The 14832-nt window shown below is 38.0% G+C and overlaps 1 long non-coding RNA gene across 1 annotated transcript in view; it reads right to left on the bottom strand.

The window, feature by feature from the left end:
- Positions 1 to 10262: 10262 nt before the first annotated feature.
- The window catches only part of LOC147824427 (uncharacterized), a 73739-nt gene continuing 69169 nt past the window's right edge, over positions 10263 to 14832 (bottom strand). Inside the window, exon 4 of the long non-coding RNA XR_015442347.1 lies at positions 10263 to 14250. This is a non-coding gene — a long non-coding RNA (uncharacterized LOC147824427). The remainder of the gene's footprint in view (positions 14251 to 14832) is intronic.

Below are 14832 nucleotides of genomic sequence, written 5' to 3'. Positions count from 1 at the left end.
TTTTGGAGTACTGGGGATCAAACTTGGGACCTTGCACTTGCAGGGCAGGCGGTGGAACCACTGAGCTAAATCCCCAGCCAGTCAAATCTATTTGGAAAGGTATTTTTTTCATTCACTGTGATGTATTTTTAAATGTTATTTTAATGCTTAGTAAATAGATGACTTATGAAAAAGTAAAATAAAAATTAAAGTAGTATTTTTGATTCATCAAGAATATTAATGAACATTAGGTGCCTTTAACAAAAGTAATATAGATTGGATAGAAAACAACTCAGGCCTTCACATACTGTCTTGTTTTAAATAAGAACCTTCATAAAAGTTTTGAACATCTGATATCTTTAGCTGTGAATTTTTTTTTTTTTTTTGCCAGTACTAGGGATCAAGCTCAGGACCTTGCATTTTGCTAGGCAGGTGTGGAGCCACTGAGCTAAATCCCCAGCCCCAGCTGTGAATTTTTTACAGAATTTATAAGCCCAGGATTCAGAGTTAAGTCATTTTGGCAAATGTTTAAGAGAATGCTATCTTCTTTTTTAGGGCTGTGCGGTCTCATAAAGCAAATTTCAAGATTAAAATTTGTGGTCTCCAAAATTACATGGTTATAATATTTAAGCACTTCAGAAGCTTATTCTAAATTGAAAAAGCTTACTTTAGAGAAAATGATTTTTAGAGAAATTTTTTTTAAGAGAACAATTTAGATACCTCAACCTATTTTTAGGATTATTTGGAAAGAAGTTGTAAAAAGAATCTCTATTACAACTTTATTTTCAAATATAACAACTAGGACCATGATGAACTGTTGTGGCACTACATGTACATGTACATGTATGTGGCCCATCTAGCTTCTCAGGCAACTCATAATTTAATTTCAGGATAAAATTTAAGCAGCTCGTGTATCAGCAGTAAAGGGAGAAAGTTAAGTACAAAATTTTTGCTCTTAATCCAATAAAACCAACTTTGCATGAAAAACCCACATATGTTTGACTTTCCTTAAATTAATCAAACTGATATCCAAGGTTTAACTTTAGAAGCAACTCTTTTTTGGTACTGGGGATCAAACTCAGGACCTTGCACTTGTGTAGCAGGCAGCAGCACCACTGAGCTAAATCCCTGGCCCTAGCAGCAATATTTTCATGTGCTCTCTTCTCAGTGTTTCCTCAACAGAACCTAATGAAAAATTAATAGAAGTTGAAAAGCATTAATGCATGAGCAGGAAGCATGGGTTTTAGGATAAATTATTTTAAGTCTCATCTTTTAAACTGTCCAGAATAGATATTAACCATCTTTTACATTTGGGTCATCCTTTTACATGGCATCCCTCAAGAGGATGCTTATTTTCCCAAGAACAGGAAGAATCATTTGTCGTCTTCAAGGTAGCAGTCTTCACGCTTAAATGAGCCTTCCTCCCCATCTATGCACTTAGAAGGACAACAAAGGTTGTTACTATTATATGTAGGTGGATGTGGTGATGCATGCCTGTAATTTTAGCACTTAGCTGAGGCAGGTGGATTAGGATCAGCCTGACCTCATAGTCAATTCAAGGTCAGCCTGAACTATAGTGAGACCCTGTCTTTAAAAAATGTGTGTGTGAGGCTGGGGATTTAGCTCAGTGGTTCTGCCACCTGCCTCGCAAGTGCAAGCTCCCGAGTTCAATTCCCGGTACCAAAAAAATAAATAAAAAATGGGTGTGTTCTCTTAAATATTTAATCTCCTGGATTAATTTTGAGGAATTCTTTGAAGACCTCAGGCAGATAGGATGTGAAATGTGGATTTGGCTTCAGAGACATCCCAAACATTGGAGACAGAAGTTGTAGATAATGATTGGGATAATACATGATAAAAATTGGTTAGGTCAGTCACCATTTTTTTATGCTAAGGAGTATGCAGAAGGTGTCTGGTTCAAAGGAGGAACAATGAGCGTGGGTGTTTAGAATAAAAACCAATAGAGCCCTATTAAGCTAACATGGTCTGCCAAATTGAATGTCTTCTGTGCCTACCGTTACTGCCAATAGTTTGGAGTAACCAAGTAATACTCTTCAGCCCATACTAAGAAAAGATAATTGAACATTGAGGACAAGAAGAGAGTCACCAAACAGAAGCATCGGTACCTAAAAAAAACAGCACAAAAAGTGCTATCCTTTTTTTTTTTTTTGGTACCAGGGATCGAACTCAGGTGCTTGTGCTTGCGAGGCAGGCAGCGGAATCACTGAGCTAAATCCCTGGCCCAAAAAGTGCTATCTTTTGAGAGATGAGGATACTGGGTTTATAGAACAAGATTTAGACATGGTGGCACATGCCTGTAATCCCAGTACTTGTGAGGCTGATGCAGGATGATCACTGCCACTTTGAGGCCAGTCTAGGCGAGTTCACAGCCAACTTGGAACTAAACAGTGACACCCTGTCTCAAAAACAACAGCAAAAAAAACTATTAAGATGTTATGTAAGGCTTAATTGCTTTTAGGTTTTGTTTTTGGTGCTAGGGATCAAACCAGTGACCTCACAAATGATAGGCAAGTGTTTTATCAGCCACATTGCCAACCTCTAAATTTATAATGTAAAACAAAATTTTAAAATTTAACAGGAAGAAGACATTAAAGAACAAATCAGCAAGCTCTTAAGATTTAGATTGAATGTATGAAATGAATTGTAAAAAATGAGACAGAAATGTTCCAATATGAATCTTCAAAGGGAAAAGGAATTTGGAATGAGTGGAAAAAAATATACACGAGTTAAAGCACAATGTAGGACTTAAGATTGAATTGTTCCATGAGGTACTAAGGAAGAAAATCTCACAAACATTACTTGTAGATAACATAGTATCTTTATGATACTGAGTATGAAGAATAGCCTAAAAAGTTCTAAAGCATGAAGGAAGTGATTGCAGGCACAATCAGACTGACATTAGAAATGTCACCAATATTGCAACCAACATTGCACCAAAAACTTCGGATGCAAGGAGATAGCAAGTATGTCAAAACTTGAAAGTTATTGAAGTTAGCAAACTAAAGACAGTTTTAGGAACTCAAGGACTCAAAATGTTCCTTTCTCTAAAAGTAGCATGGGACATACTCCACAACAAAATGAAAAGTAAATGCAAAAGCACATTTGAGATCCAAGAAACAATATTCATCAAAAAACCAAATGTAGTGGAATAGAAATACATTAGTATTCAAAGTAACATTGGGAATAGAATACTAAATGATCTCTATAGGTGAGAAAAATTCATTTTTTTCTAAAACCATGCATATTGGTTAAAACTATGCAAAAATATAACTTGGAATTTATAGGTGAATGGTAATTACAGAAAGAACAGTAGTATGTGTGGTTTTGAAGCAGGAGACTAGGGTGTGGGAAACCTAGCTGGGGAAGTAGGCATGACCTGTTACAAAATTCTAGGACACATATGCAGAACAGTTCCCAAATCCCAGCATGTGGACTTCTTGAGAGAACTCAAGCAGGTTTTGGATAGTATAGCCAAGATCTGACGTCAGCCTAAGGAGTGGGTGATAACAAAAAGGACAGTCAACATTGAGGTCTTTGCCACTGCACTGTCTCGCACAGTGGTCCACTCGTTGTAGAGTGTACTTGTCTTACTTGGCCCAAACTCACTCTGTAGAGCATGTTTCTGTCTACCTTTATTTTTAAAATTTTTAACCATATGGTCTATTTCAGTACCTCTTTTCCTACCTTTAATAAATGTAAAATTTCACTACCATTTGCGCTTGACTAATTCTTTATTCAGGACAGAAAGAATCTAGGAACCACCTCTAGGAGACTCCAGCACCCCAAAACCTGGTAACATATTTGGTGAGCCAGCCAGGAGATAAGGCCCTTTTGGCCATGTTTTGTTGTTTCTTTCTCTGAAATCTACCACCAAGGTTTTTCTTTTCTTTCCTTCTGCTGGGGAACCCAGGAGGCTTTCTCATGATGCTTGGAAAGTTTCTTTTTTCCACCATGTAGAAGAAGGGAGGAAAGTACAAGGTCTTTGTGTTTTTCCCAGCTGATTAGAGGCCCATAGGCCTACCTCAAATTTATATCCCCTTGTCTTCTCGTTCCCATTTTTGTCACTCATTGTGGTTATGACTCAGTAAAAAGCAGCCAGAGAGCCTGTTACTAACCCAGTCTCAGAACAAATCATTCAGGTTCCTCATGTGTGACTTAGAGTTTAATATGCCTTTTTGGCCTCACATTTTTCTCTCTGTAATACTTTGCTCAGCTTTCTTACTCTTGGGAAAATTAGCTATTGGTAACTTGGTCTCCTGCTTAAATAGCTGCCTACCCCAGTTTATTCCTTTTTGTGCTCAAAGCACCATCTCCACTTTTCCCTGAGATGGCTTTTTAAAAAAATACATTCTATTTTATCCTCCCCTCCCTATGGCATTTTATCTCTGGGTATCACTGGTGAGTTGCTTTCTCAGGGCCTTGTTTTATCCAAGTCCATCTTTCTGCCATGATTAGTAGCCATTTCAGTTCATGATGTGAGTTAGTCACATAAGTTGGCCATTTTGTTTCATCCTGTGGGTTGGCCACATGAATTTTGGTCATGTTGGCCATTTTAGTTGGTCACAGTTGATCACATAGTTGTGCCACAGTTGTTTGCAACTGACATCATGATATCAGAAAATCTCTTGTAGACGGGAGCTAAGCCTCTGATTTTGAACATTGGGGCCTCTTTTCCTCTCCTCTTTAAATCAGCTTAGATCTCTTTCTTGTTTCTTCTAACAGAAATTCAGGTAGTTTAGAAACATATGCTTGATGTCCTAAGCAGAAAAAAGGAACAGCCAGTGGAGGTCAATACAAAAGTAGAGCCATCTCTGTACTTAGAACTTTTTAAGGCTTTTACATAAAATAGTGCAAATGCAAGGGATACTGTTTATCAAATGGCTAGGGAGCCATTAGAGGGCTGCACCTTTGTAGGGCAGTGATGGTGAACCTTTGAGCACCTGCAGTGTTAAAAAACAGCTGGCTGTGGCACACATGCCATAGATTTGCCACCACTGCTCTAAGGCATCAGTGGACCATGGTCTAAGGGAATGAGACCATACCCCAGTGTATGATTCACCCTGATCTCTTAAGAGTTTACTGTTTGGGCCAGGGATTTAGCTCAGTGATTCTGGCTCCTGCCTCGCAATCACAAGGTCCTGAGTTCGATCCCTGGTACCAAAAAAAAAAGAGTTTACTGTTTCTTAAGTGGCTAAGGGAATCCCCAGGGCAGGAGCTGCACCCTGATCTCTTAGGAATTTCTAAGGGAGCCCCTGGGTAGGCACCACCTTTCACTTCAAGGAGTCGGTGGGCCAATACACCATAAGAAACACCCTGTAGGGCCAGGGATTTAGCTCAGTGGTTTCACTGCCTGCTGCACAAGCACAAGGACCTGAGTTCAATCCCTGGTACCGAAAAAAAAAAAAAAAAAGAAACACCCTGTAGATCCCAGCCACCTCACCATTAGTCTGTAATTTCTTTATGAACTAGGAAATGGCAAGAGATGGGTACAGAATAACAGTCTAAATTACAGTATTATTCTTCAGCTAGATTTTTTTTTTTTTTGGCAAAAGGCAAGGAAGATGGTGTGAAATCCTTTTATGTTGCAGATTTTATGACTATTTCTGGAAAAGCCAAAGAACCACGGTACTTAAAGAGGTCTCCAAGGAAGAGAAAATTGATATTGATGATCCTGTCCTCAGATGCCCACCTGTCTCTCAGGAGGATGTGGGTCTCCTCCACCTGTTCCCTAGCACCCTAGAGAGATCTAGTATTTTCAAAAGACCCTGGTAGGTTTACAGATTGGGCCCTAGGCCACTATGACCCAATTGTTGGACATTGCCTTTTCTGTGTTCAACAATCAGGATCTAGATGACGGTAAAAGGAGGACAGAGAAGGACAAGCCAAAATTATGGCTGTTGGAATTGGCAATGCTTTAAGCACACCCAAGTCAACCAAAAGCCCAGGGCCAATTCTTTGAGAAACCCTGGGTAATCTTGGATGTCACAGCTAAGCAATTTTATTTGTACTGGCTTTTGTTTTAACTTCTTTCCCTGAAAAATCGTCCTTTAAATGTATAGCCATAATTGGGGTCAAGGAGAACCCTACTTAGAGCTTTATTTCTTCTCTGACACGTCATTTCAAAGATCAAATGTTCAACCATGAATTTTTTTTTTTGTGCCAGGGATTGAACTCAGGTCCTTGCGCTTGTGAGGTAGGTGGCGGAACCACTGAGTTGAATCCCTGTTCTGTCAAGCATGAATTTTTAATTGTCCCACAGTGTCTAACTCTCAGAGGTTTACTGGCAAAATTTGGGGGGAATTCTCTGATTCTGGCATAAGCCAGAGCAAATTTTACCCATTGGAGCTATGCCAGGCCATGCTTCTAGGCACCCCTAAGGTTACCATAAAGATTTGTACTATGCTTAGTTGTGCTTCAATGATGTCTATGGGCTCAAAGTTTAGCCACTCTTGTGAATGGCTGAGTTCCCAGGCCTATGCAAGCAGACAGGACATCAGTGACTGACTGCTCCAAGACTGTGAAGAGGTATGGTTCACTGATGGAAGATTATACAGTTTTCAGTTTGCAATAGGTCATTGAGGTCAAATCCTTTCCCCCAGGAACCGTGCTCAAAAAGCAGAGCTCATACATAGCTCTTACTCAGGCCTTGACATTAAGAAAAGACAAAAAGCTAAATAGCTATACAGACTCCAGATATGCTTTTCTGGTGCTACATGCCCATGCAGCAATCTGGAAAGAAAGCTTGCTGACAAGCAATCATTGATGAAACACAAGCAAGAAATTCTACAATTCTTAGAGGTAGTCTGTTTTCCCAAGTAGGTTGCTGTGTTTCATTGCAAGAGACTCCAAAGAGACATGTCTGAAGTCTCTCAGAAATCAAAGGCTGGTAGAGTGGCATGAAGGGCAGCCTTACAGCCTCTTAATACCCTAAGCCTATTCTCATTTCATGAGGAACCATTAAAGTAGTACTTCCTCAAGTGATACAGTGGAAAGCTATAAAAAGTCTACATGGGAAATGGTCACTTGGATTTTTACAGGACTAGGAAGAAAGCTACTCCTGTGAACCTCTGGAAGACTTGAGGTTCCTCTTCAAAAAGCAAGACTCTAGTACTGCTCTGGGTACAGATAAGTAAATGGGGACCTGTATTGTGGCTCCTGTTTTTTATTAGATCCATAATGTGGGTAATCTTGCTAAGGCTATGGCTCTCAGTCTCATTAATTTATCTACAGTCCCTCTTTGCCATACATTCTCTACAAAAAGTGTAGAAATCTGACCTGCTACTCTTATTTGGTCTCCACATCCCTAACCTAATAGTAAAGTTTCTCTCATTGAACAGACAACCCAATAATCATTTAACTCTTTTTTTCATTATCTTCTGACAAGTTTGTTTTTTTTTCTTCAACCCCAACCAGTGAGTCACAACACCCAAAGTTGGAGAGCATGTAATCCCCAGTAGCTAGGGTCTATATCCTCTTTTGGCAGAAAGTAGCTATATGAAGACTGAGACCTTCACTCCCTTAGCATTCCATAAAAAATTATGGGGTTAAAAAAAAATTATGAGGATATATGTCTTGGGAGAAACAAGGCAGTAGACTAGGGTGGCTGGGGAAGTAGATGTGACCTGTTAATTATAAAATCCTAGGACACACATGCAGAACAGCTTCAAAACCCCTGCATGTGGACTTCTTGAGAGAACTCAAGCAGGTTTTGGATAGGATAGCCAAGATGCCATTCAGCCTAAGGAGTGGGAGTTACAAAAAGAACACTCAACATTGAGGTCTTTGCCACTGTCCTCTCTTCCACAGTGGTCTTTCCCAGTGGTCTCTTGCACAGTGGTCATGTTGTAGAGTGTACTTGTTTTACTTGGCCCAAACTCACTCTGCAGAGCATGTTTCTTTTCCTACCTACCTTTAATATATGTAAAACCTTGGTACCATTTGCACTTGTCTTGACCAATTCTTTGTTCAGGATAGAAAGAATTTAGAATCTACCTCTAGAAGGAAACTCAAGCACCCCAAAACCTGGCAACAATTTTCATTTATATAAAACATACAGGGCCGCGGATTTAGCTTGGTGGTTCTGCCGCCTGCCTCGCAAGTGCAAGGACCTCAGTTTGATCCCTGGTACCAAAACAACAGCAACAACAAAAAACAAACAAAAAAAACCCCCAATATGTTATATATATTTTCCTCACAATGATGTATACCTGAAACACTTCATTGTATTATCTACATTTTTTTTTTAACATGGAAGATTAAACCCAGGGAACCCTGACCTACTTTGCCAGCCCTTCTTATTTTTTTTGAGCCAAGGTTTTTTGATCCCCCTCCCTCAGCCTCTCGAGTGGCTGGAATTATAGGTATGTGCCACTGCTTACCCATTTTTCTAGAGATGAACATCTATGATGCTTCTACTTCCTCCACCCAGTGCTGCCATAGATAATGCAGAGGTGAGTAGCCTCATACATGTTATGTAATACACCTGTGTGAAAATTTCTCTAGAATGCATACCCAAGAATACAATTGCCAGGTCTTAGACACAATTTAACTTTACTAAGTACCGTTGTGTCACTCTCCAGATAGTCTACATCAGTTTATATTTACACTAGCTAGACTTGAAGATTTTCTTTTCCTTACATATTTGCAAACAGTCCACTTTATGTGACTTTCTAACCTGTACATGGTTATAACTCTGTATTTTAATGTTTCTTTAAACTTCATTCCTCTGCTTAGTGGACTGTTTAATAAATACCTATACTTGATAGCCTTTAAGTTTAATATTCTGTAAATTTCCTATTTTTTTTTAATCATTTGTCTCCTTTTCCCACTCTTTTTCAAAAATTTTAGGGACTAATTTGCAGAAGTTTCTTTCATATTCTAGAGGTTACATTCTTGTCATTTTCAACATTACATATATCTCCTCTCAACCCACAGGAGACTTGCCTTTGTTTATGGTATCTTTTGTTAAAAAAAAAAAAAAAAAAAGATGGACTCAGTGGTGAACACCTGTAATCATAGGACTCTGGGAGGCTGAGGTAGGAGGATTTCAAGTTGGACCCTAGCCTAGGCAACTTGGTGACTTCACAAGACCCTGTCTCAAAAAAGGTTTTGGCATGTAACTCAATGTGAAGGCCCTGGATTCAATCCCCAGTGCAGAAAAACAAACAAACATAATATAGCCTCAGCTAAAAATATAGCTCAGTGGTGGAACACTTGCCTAGCAAATATGAGCCCTAGGGTTTAAGCCACAGCACTCCAAAATAACAAATTTAAATCTTTTTAAAGCTTCATAAGAAAGCCTTTTCCATTCCCAAGTCACAAAAAAAGCTTTTCTCACATATTTATTTATATAAACTATGTAATTTTCTGTTAATATTTAGATCTTGGGCTGAGGATATGTCTTATCATAGAGTACCTCATGTCTAGCAGGCATGAGGCCCTGGGTTAAATCCCCAGAACCACAAGAAAACAAAACTCCATTTAGATCTTGAGTCCACCTTTGCATATTGCATAAATTAGGAAACAGCTCCATGTTTTCTTTATATCAACTGAACAGGCTTAGTTTTTCCTATTAATTTATAAATGAAAACTTCATTATATATCAAGTACCCATGCCTGAACTCAATTTCTGAGTTCTGTGAAGTGTTCTTTTGGTCTTATTATCTGCCTCTCCATCTATACCAGTTTTTTTTTTCCCAGAAAATTTGTAAATTTTATAATGAACACCCATCATCTTCCATTAAAATTTTCTGTATTTTTTATGTAATCACATTACTTTCATACATTAAATTATATATATATGAACATCTTACAGCAGTGACTCTCAAACTTCAGCACATGTAAGAATTACCTGAAAGGCTTGTTGATCCCTGCCCAAATGACTTTTAATTCAGTACATCTAGGCTAGGGCCCAAGAATTTACATTTCACCATCAATTTTGAAGGATAGTTTTGCAGGATACATCAGTCTGGTTAGGAGGTTGTTTTCCTTTAGGGCTTGAAATACTTCACTCCAAGCTCTCCTTGACTTGAAAGTTTGTATTGAGAAGTCTGCTGTGATTCTGATGGGCTTTCCTTTATAGGTGATTTGTCTCTTTTCTCTAACTGCTTTTAACATTTGTTTTTGTCCTGAATTTCTGGAATCTTAATTATTTTATGCCTTCTTGTAAATTTATTTTGGTCATGGCTATTTAGAGTTCTATATGCTTCACTTATTTGTATGTGAAATTCTTTTTTCATGTTTGGAAAGTTTTCTGCCATTACTTTTGTGACCAAGGTTTTCTTTTTTTTTTTTTTTAATGGCATTTGAGCTTTCTCTGGCTTTTTTATTGATTCTCATCACTCTTATATTGTTTTTCTTTGCATTATCTTGCAAATGTTGTATTGATTTTTCATGGTCCTTTGTTGTTTTTAAAAAATCTCTTTTCATGGTCAGTAACCTCAATCTTGTCTTCTAGATGAGATATTCTATCCTAACCTTGGTACAAACAATTGTGTATACTTTCAATAGTGTTTTTAATCTGAATATCTGCTTGAATCTATTTCATGGATTCCATTTCTTTCCTATGTTGGGCATTTATGGTTTCCATCATTTTCTTAAGCTCTTCTATTTTTTTATTTTTATTTTATTTTATTTTTATTTTTATTTTTTTAATTTTTAATTTTTGGTACTGGCGATTGAACTCAGGTCCTTGTGCCTGTGCAGCAGGTGGCGAAACCACTGAGCTAAATCCCTGACCCCACTCCTCTATTTTTTAAATCTGTGTTTACATTCATTGAGCATATCCTTTATTTTGATTGCCATTTCTTTTTTAACCTGAAAGATTATTTTCTCTATAGCCTCATCCATCTGTTTTTTGTTGTTGTTGTTGTTTGTTGTTTTTTTTTTTACTTCTCCTGCTATATCAGTTCAAAAAGTTTAGGTGGGTAGTTTCCAAATTCTTCTGTCTTGTCCCCTGGACTTGTCCTGGGTGGCTGGATGTCTGGGGTTGCATTTTGCTTCTACATCTTGTCATTTCCTATATTCTATTTTCTATTTTGTTTTGTTTTCTGAGTTGTTGCTTGTAGATTTCTTATGGTAGATAGCTTTATTACTAGTATCAAGGTTTCTCTAGGAAATGTCTATTCCTCATAGATGTCTTCTAGTTGTAGGTGGTTCTTGGTCTTTGTGTTTATCCGGAGATCCTACCTTCTCAATCTGTCAAGGATAAGATGTTGATATCTATTTAATTCAGCACCCAGTCCTTTGATACTGGACTATGGTGATAGTTCTGACCTTAGACAAGTACAGTGTTTATATACATGGGAGAACAATTCATTATAACAGGTATGATATCCTGGCTAAAATAGTAGCTAGCAATAACAATAGCATCAAGCACAGCGTTGCAGCTTACAAGCTGTGGTAACTGTAACTATTAGTTTGGTTCCTTTAACCATATGAGCAAGCTCTACCTTTATATAACAAAATTCATCATAAACCAGGAACTTGTATGCAATGAGTTTCTCCTTAGTAGAGTGATTTTACCTTGTGTGTGTAAGGGGATTTAAAAGGGATAGGGAACAGGGCCGGGGATTTAGCTCAGTGGCACCACACCTGCCTTGCAAGCATAAGGTCCTGAATTCGATCTGCAGTACTGGAAAAAAAAAAAAAAGAGGGATAGGGAACAAAACAGAGAGATAATTGAAGAAATATAGTGGAAGCAAGGCTGGAGGGAGAAGCATGACCACCTTGTCTTTGGGAAACTGGAGAAGAGGGCAGGAGAGACAGAGTAAAGGAGAAAGCAAAAGAATTTTGCAGCAAAGCAAAGACAGAAAACACTGTACGCTATCATGAAGATATCATAGAATCAAGAGAGATAGTTGAGGAAAGGGAGAAATAAGATGAATAGGACAGAACAACGATAATGGTATAAAACCTAAACAACAACAACAAAAAACAAAAAACAACCAGGAAGAAATAATAAATCAAACAAACAAATAAAAAGAAAGATAATAAAAGTAATAAGATTTCTCAGACCAGGGATTTAGCTCAGTGGTTCTGCTCCCTGCCCTGCAAGTGCAAGTACCCAAGTTCGATCCCCGGTACCAAAAAAAAATAAAAAAGATTTCTCTGGTGTCCATAGTTCCGTATTAAGTGTCTGAGACAGAACTTACAAAGTGCTGTGCATTCTCCACATAGATGACATATTAGAGCCCTCCAAAATGTCATAATAAATTTAAGATTGAAATCATACTATTCTCTGACTACATTGAAGTGAAACTAAGATTTAACAACTGAAAAATTCACAAATGTGGGGAATTTAACACATTTGTAAAGCAATGGTTCAAACATATGGGATACAAAAAAAGCAGAATTGAGAGAAGATCATACATGTAAATGCTTACATTAAAGAAATATCTCAATCAACAATCTAACCTTATAGATCAAGTAACAAGAAAAAGAACAAATTAAACCCCAAGTTGGCAGAAGAAAAATGCTAAACATTAGAGGAGTAATAAATGAAACAGATAATAGAAAAACAACTGAAGCTGACCCTTGAGACATCTAAAAGGGGTGTGCTCTACTTGCTGCCCCATTGGACAAGAACTCTTCCAGTCACTGGTTAAGCCTCCCTCTTCTCTCATGCTGGGATAAATCCTGTTGACATGTGGTTCCAGTACACTAATATCTTTTTGCTTCAGAGTTAAACAGTTCCTTCTTTGATGGACACATCCTTTTGTGATGGAAAAGTATTCAATTAGTTGACTGTGGAGGCTTGTCCACCTGGGAATGATGTCTTCTTCAGCTGCGTATCTATCTTACTGTGATCCAATGTGTTAACTCACAAGAGGCAATCTCACTTCCTCCATTTCCAAATACAGAAAGTCAAATGTTTACCCAAGGCACCCAAGGAAAGATAACTGAGGGAAAGGCAGGTGGGTTCTTTGTGAAGACCTTTTTACTCTTGGATATTCTGAAAAATATTAATTTTTTAAAGGGGGAGAAATAATTTTAATTAAGACATATACAGCTATTGTGTGCAAAAAAATCCATAAATAAAGAGATAGTTATTACCTCCCAAGTGCTTTTAGGGGTTTGGTGCAATGCTAAAGGATTATCAGCATAACAATCTCATGAAATGGTTATTAATGTCACCATTCAACACTTGAGAGAACTAAAACTCAGAAAGGTGGGGTGACTATGGGTTCCAGGAGAGCTATAATCTCTGCACCAGCCTGTCTGATTCTGAGACCACTGGGTACCCAAGAACCAAGAGAAGCGCTAAGAAGGTATGCGACATGTTTGTGAGCTGCTGATAGTTATGAGTCACTACATCTAAAGCTAAAAGGAAAGTTAGGAAGCTATACTTTCCAATTAGCAGACTGCTTCTCCAGCTAAAACAAGAGTAACTTTCTAGCATTTTTTCCAGCGACTTTGATAGAAGAACTGGTAGCATTCTATAATATCACTGCTTACATCCAGTCAGATTAAGTTTTCCTGCTACAAACCAACAAGGCAGATCTTTTATCTAATTTCATCCTGGAGCATGAGGACAATGAAGTCAAAAGCTGTCAACTTCCTTCAAACACAAAAGGAAAAAACTGTTCCCCTCAAAAGTCCATGAGTGTGGTTTTAGCCATGCACAGAGCTCACCTACACTTGTAGGCAGTAGGTCCTTTAAAGAAATAAAAAGCTGCTCAAAAAGACAGGTACAGTGTTTACTCTAGGCCAGCAGTGGCAAATCTATGGCACACATCTTGTTTTTCTTTTACAACAAAAGTTGTTAATGTATGAGTTATTTTTTCTAAACTGTAACCTCAGTACTCAGGTTTTGCATTGTTGGCATTTGCTATAAATAGGTGGATTTGGGGTTGCAGTTGGACACTTGTCTCTAAAAGGATTGCCAACACTGCTCTAGGACTTGGCCAGCTTGGAATCCACTGAGCTTTCTCTGATTCCTCTCATTATTCACACAGGCCCCCAAAATTATTATCCTGACAGCTCCTACATGGCAACCCCTAAGGCATTATGTTCCTGGTTTCCTGAGCCTTGTCATCTTATGCTGCAAGAAAAGAAAGACAAAAAGAAGCCCTAGGAGATTCCCATTCCCAGAGATAAAAAGATCCAAAAATATGAGGCAGAAAAAGAAGAAGATTGTTGACTGCCATCACGATGTAATGCTGGTTTCTGATTTCTGGCACCATATCACTTCTGCAACCAAGACAGACTGAGGAGCCTTCTTGGGGTATATTCAGTTCAGGATTTCAGGCTCTGGAAGAAAAGGTATAGGAAAGTAAGAAAGTGGCATTGATCAAGTTTGTTTGCTTTTTTAAACAAACAAAAAACCCCATCAGATTTTATTTAATACATCAGATAATCCTATTGTCATCTACATTTTATGCGAGTAGAAACTGACATACAGAGAAATGAAATATACAACTCAATTCTTAGATTTGGTGGGATCAAACCCAGCCTATAGGAATGGAAAAACCAACATTCTTTCGTTTGTTGGTTGGTTGGTTGGTTTTTTTCGTACCAGGGATTGAACTCAGGACCTTGCACTTACAAGGCAGGCGAGCTCCCACTGAGTTAAATCCCTGGCCCAAAACCAACAGTTTGCTCACTAAAATGTGGATTCAAAAGATCTTCAAATGCCAATCAGAGAAAAGAAATTTACAAGTTTACTAATTGAGCTCCAAAATTTCCTAAGCCAAAAGAGCATTGTTAAAAAATAAATATATGTCAACAACAACAACAACAACAAAAGAAAAACAACTGAAGAAAGCAGTGAGATTAGAGTTGATTTTTTTTAAAGATCAAAATTGATAAACTATTAGCTAGACTAACTATGGG

This window comes from Heterocephalus glaber, unplaced genomic scaffold, assembly GCF_053883595.1.
Source record: "Heterocephalus glaber isolate CG9 unplaced genomic scaffold, H.glaber_assembly_v1.0 deba00001543, whole genome shotgun sequence".
In the NCBI taxonomy this organism is placed as follows: Eukaryota; Metazoa; Chordata; class Mammalia; order Rodentia; family Bathyergidae; genus Heterocephalus; species Heterocephalus glaber.
Note: the sequence above shows the minus strand (reverse complement) of the source record. Positions and strands in the feature narration are given on the sequence as shown.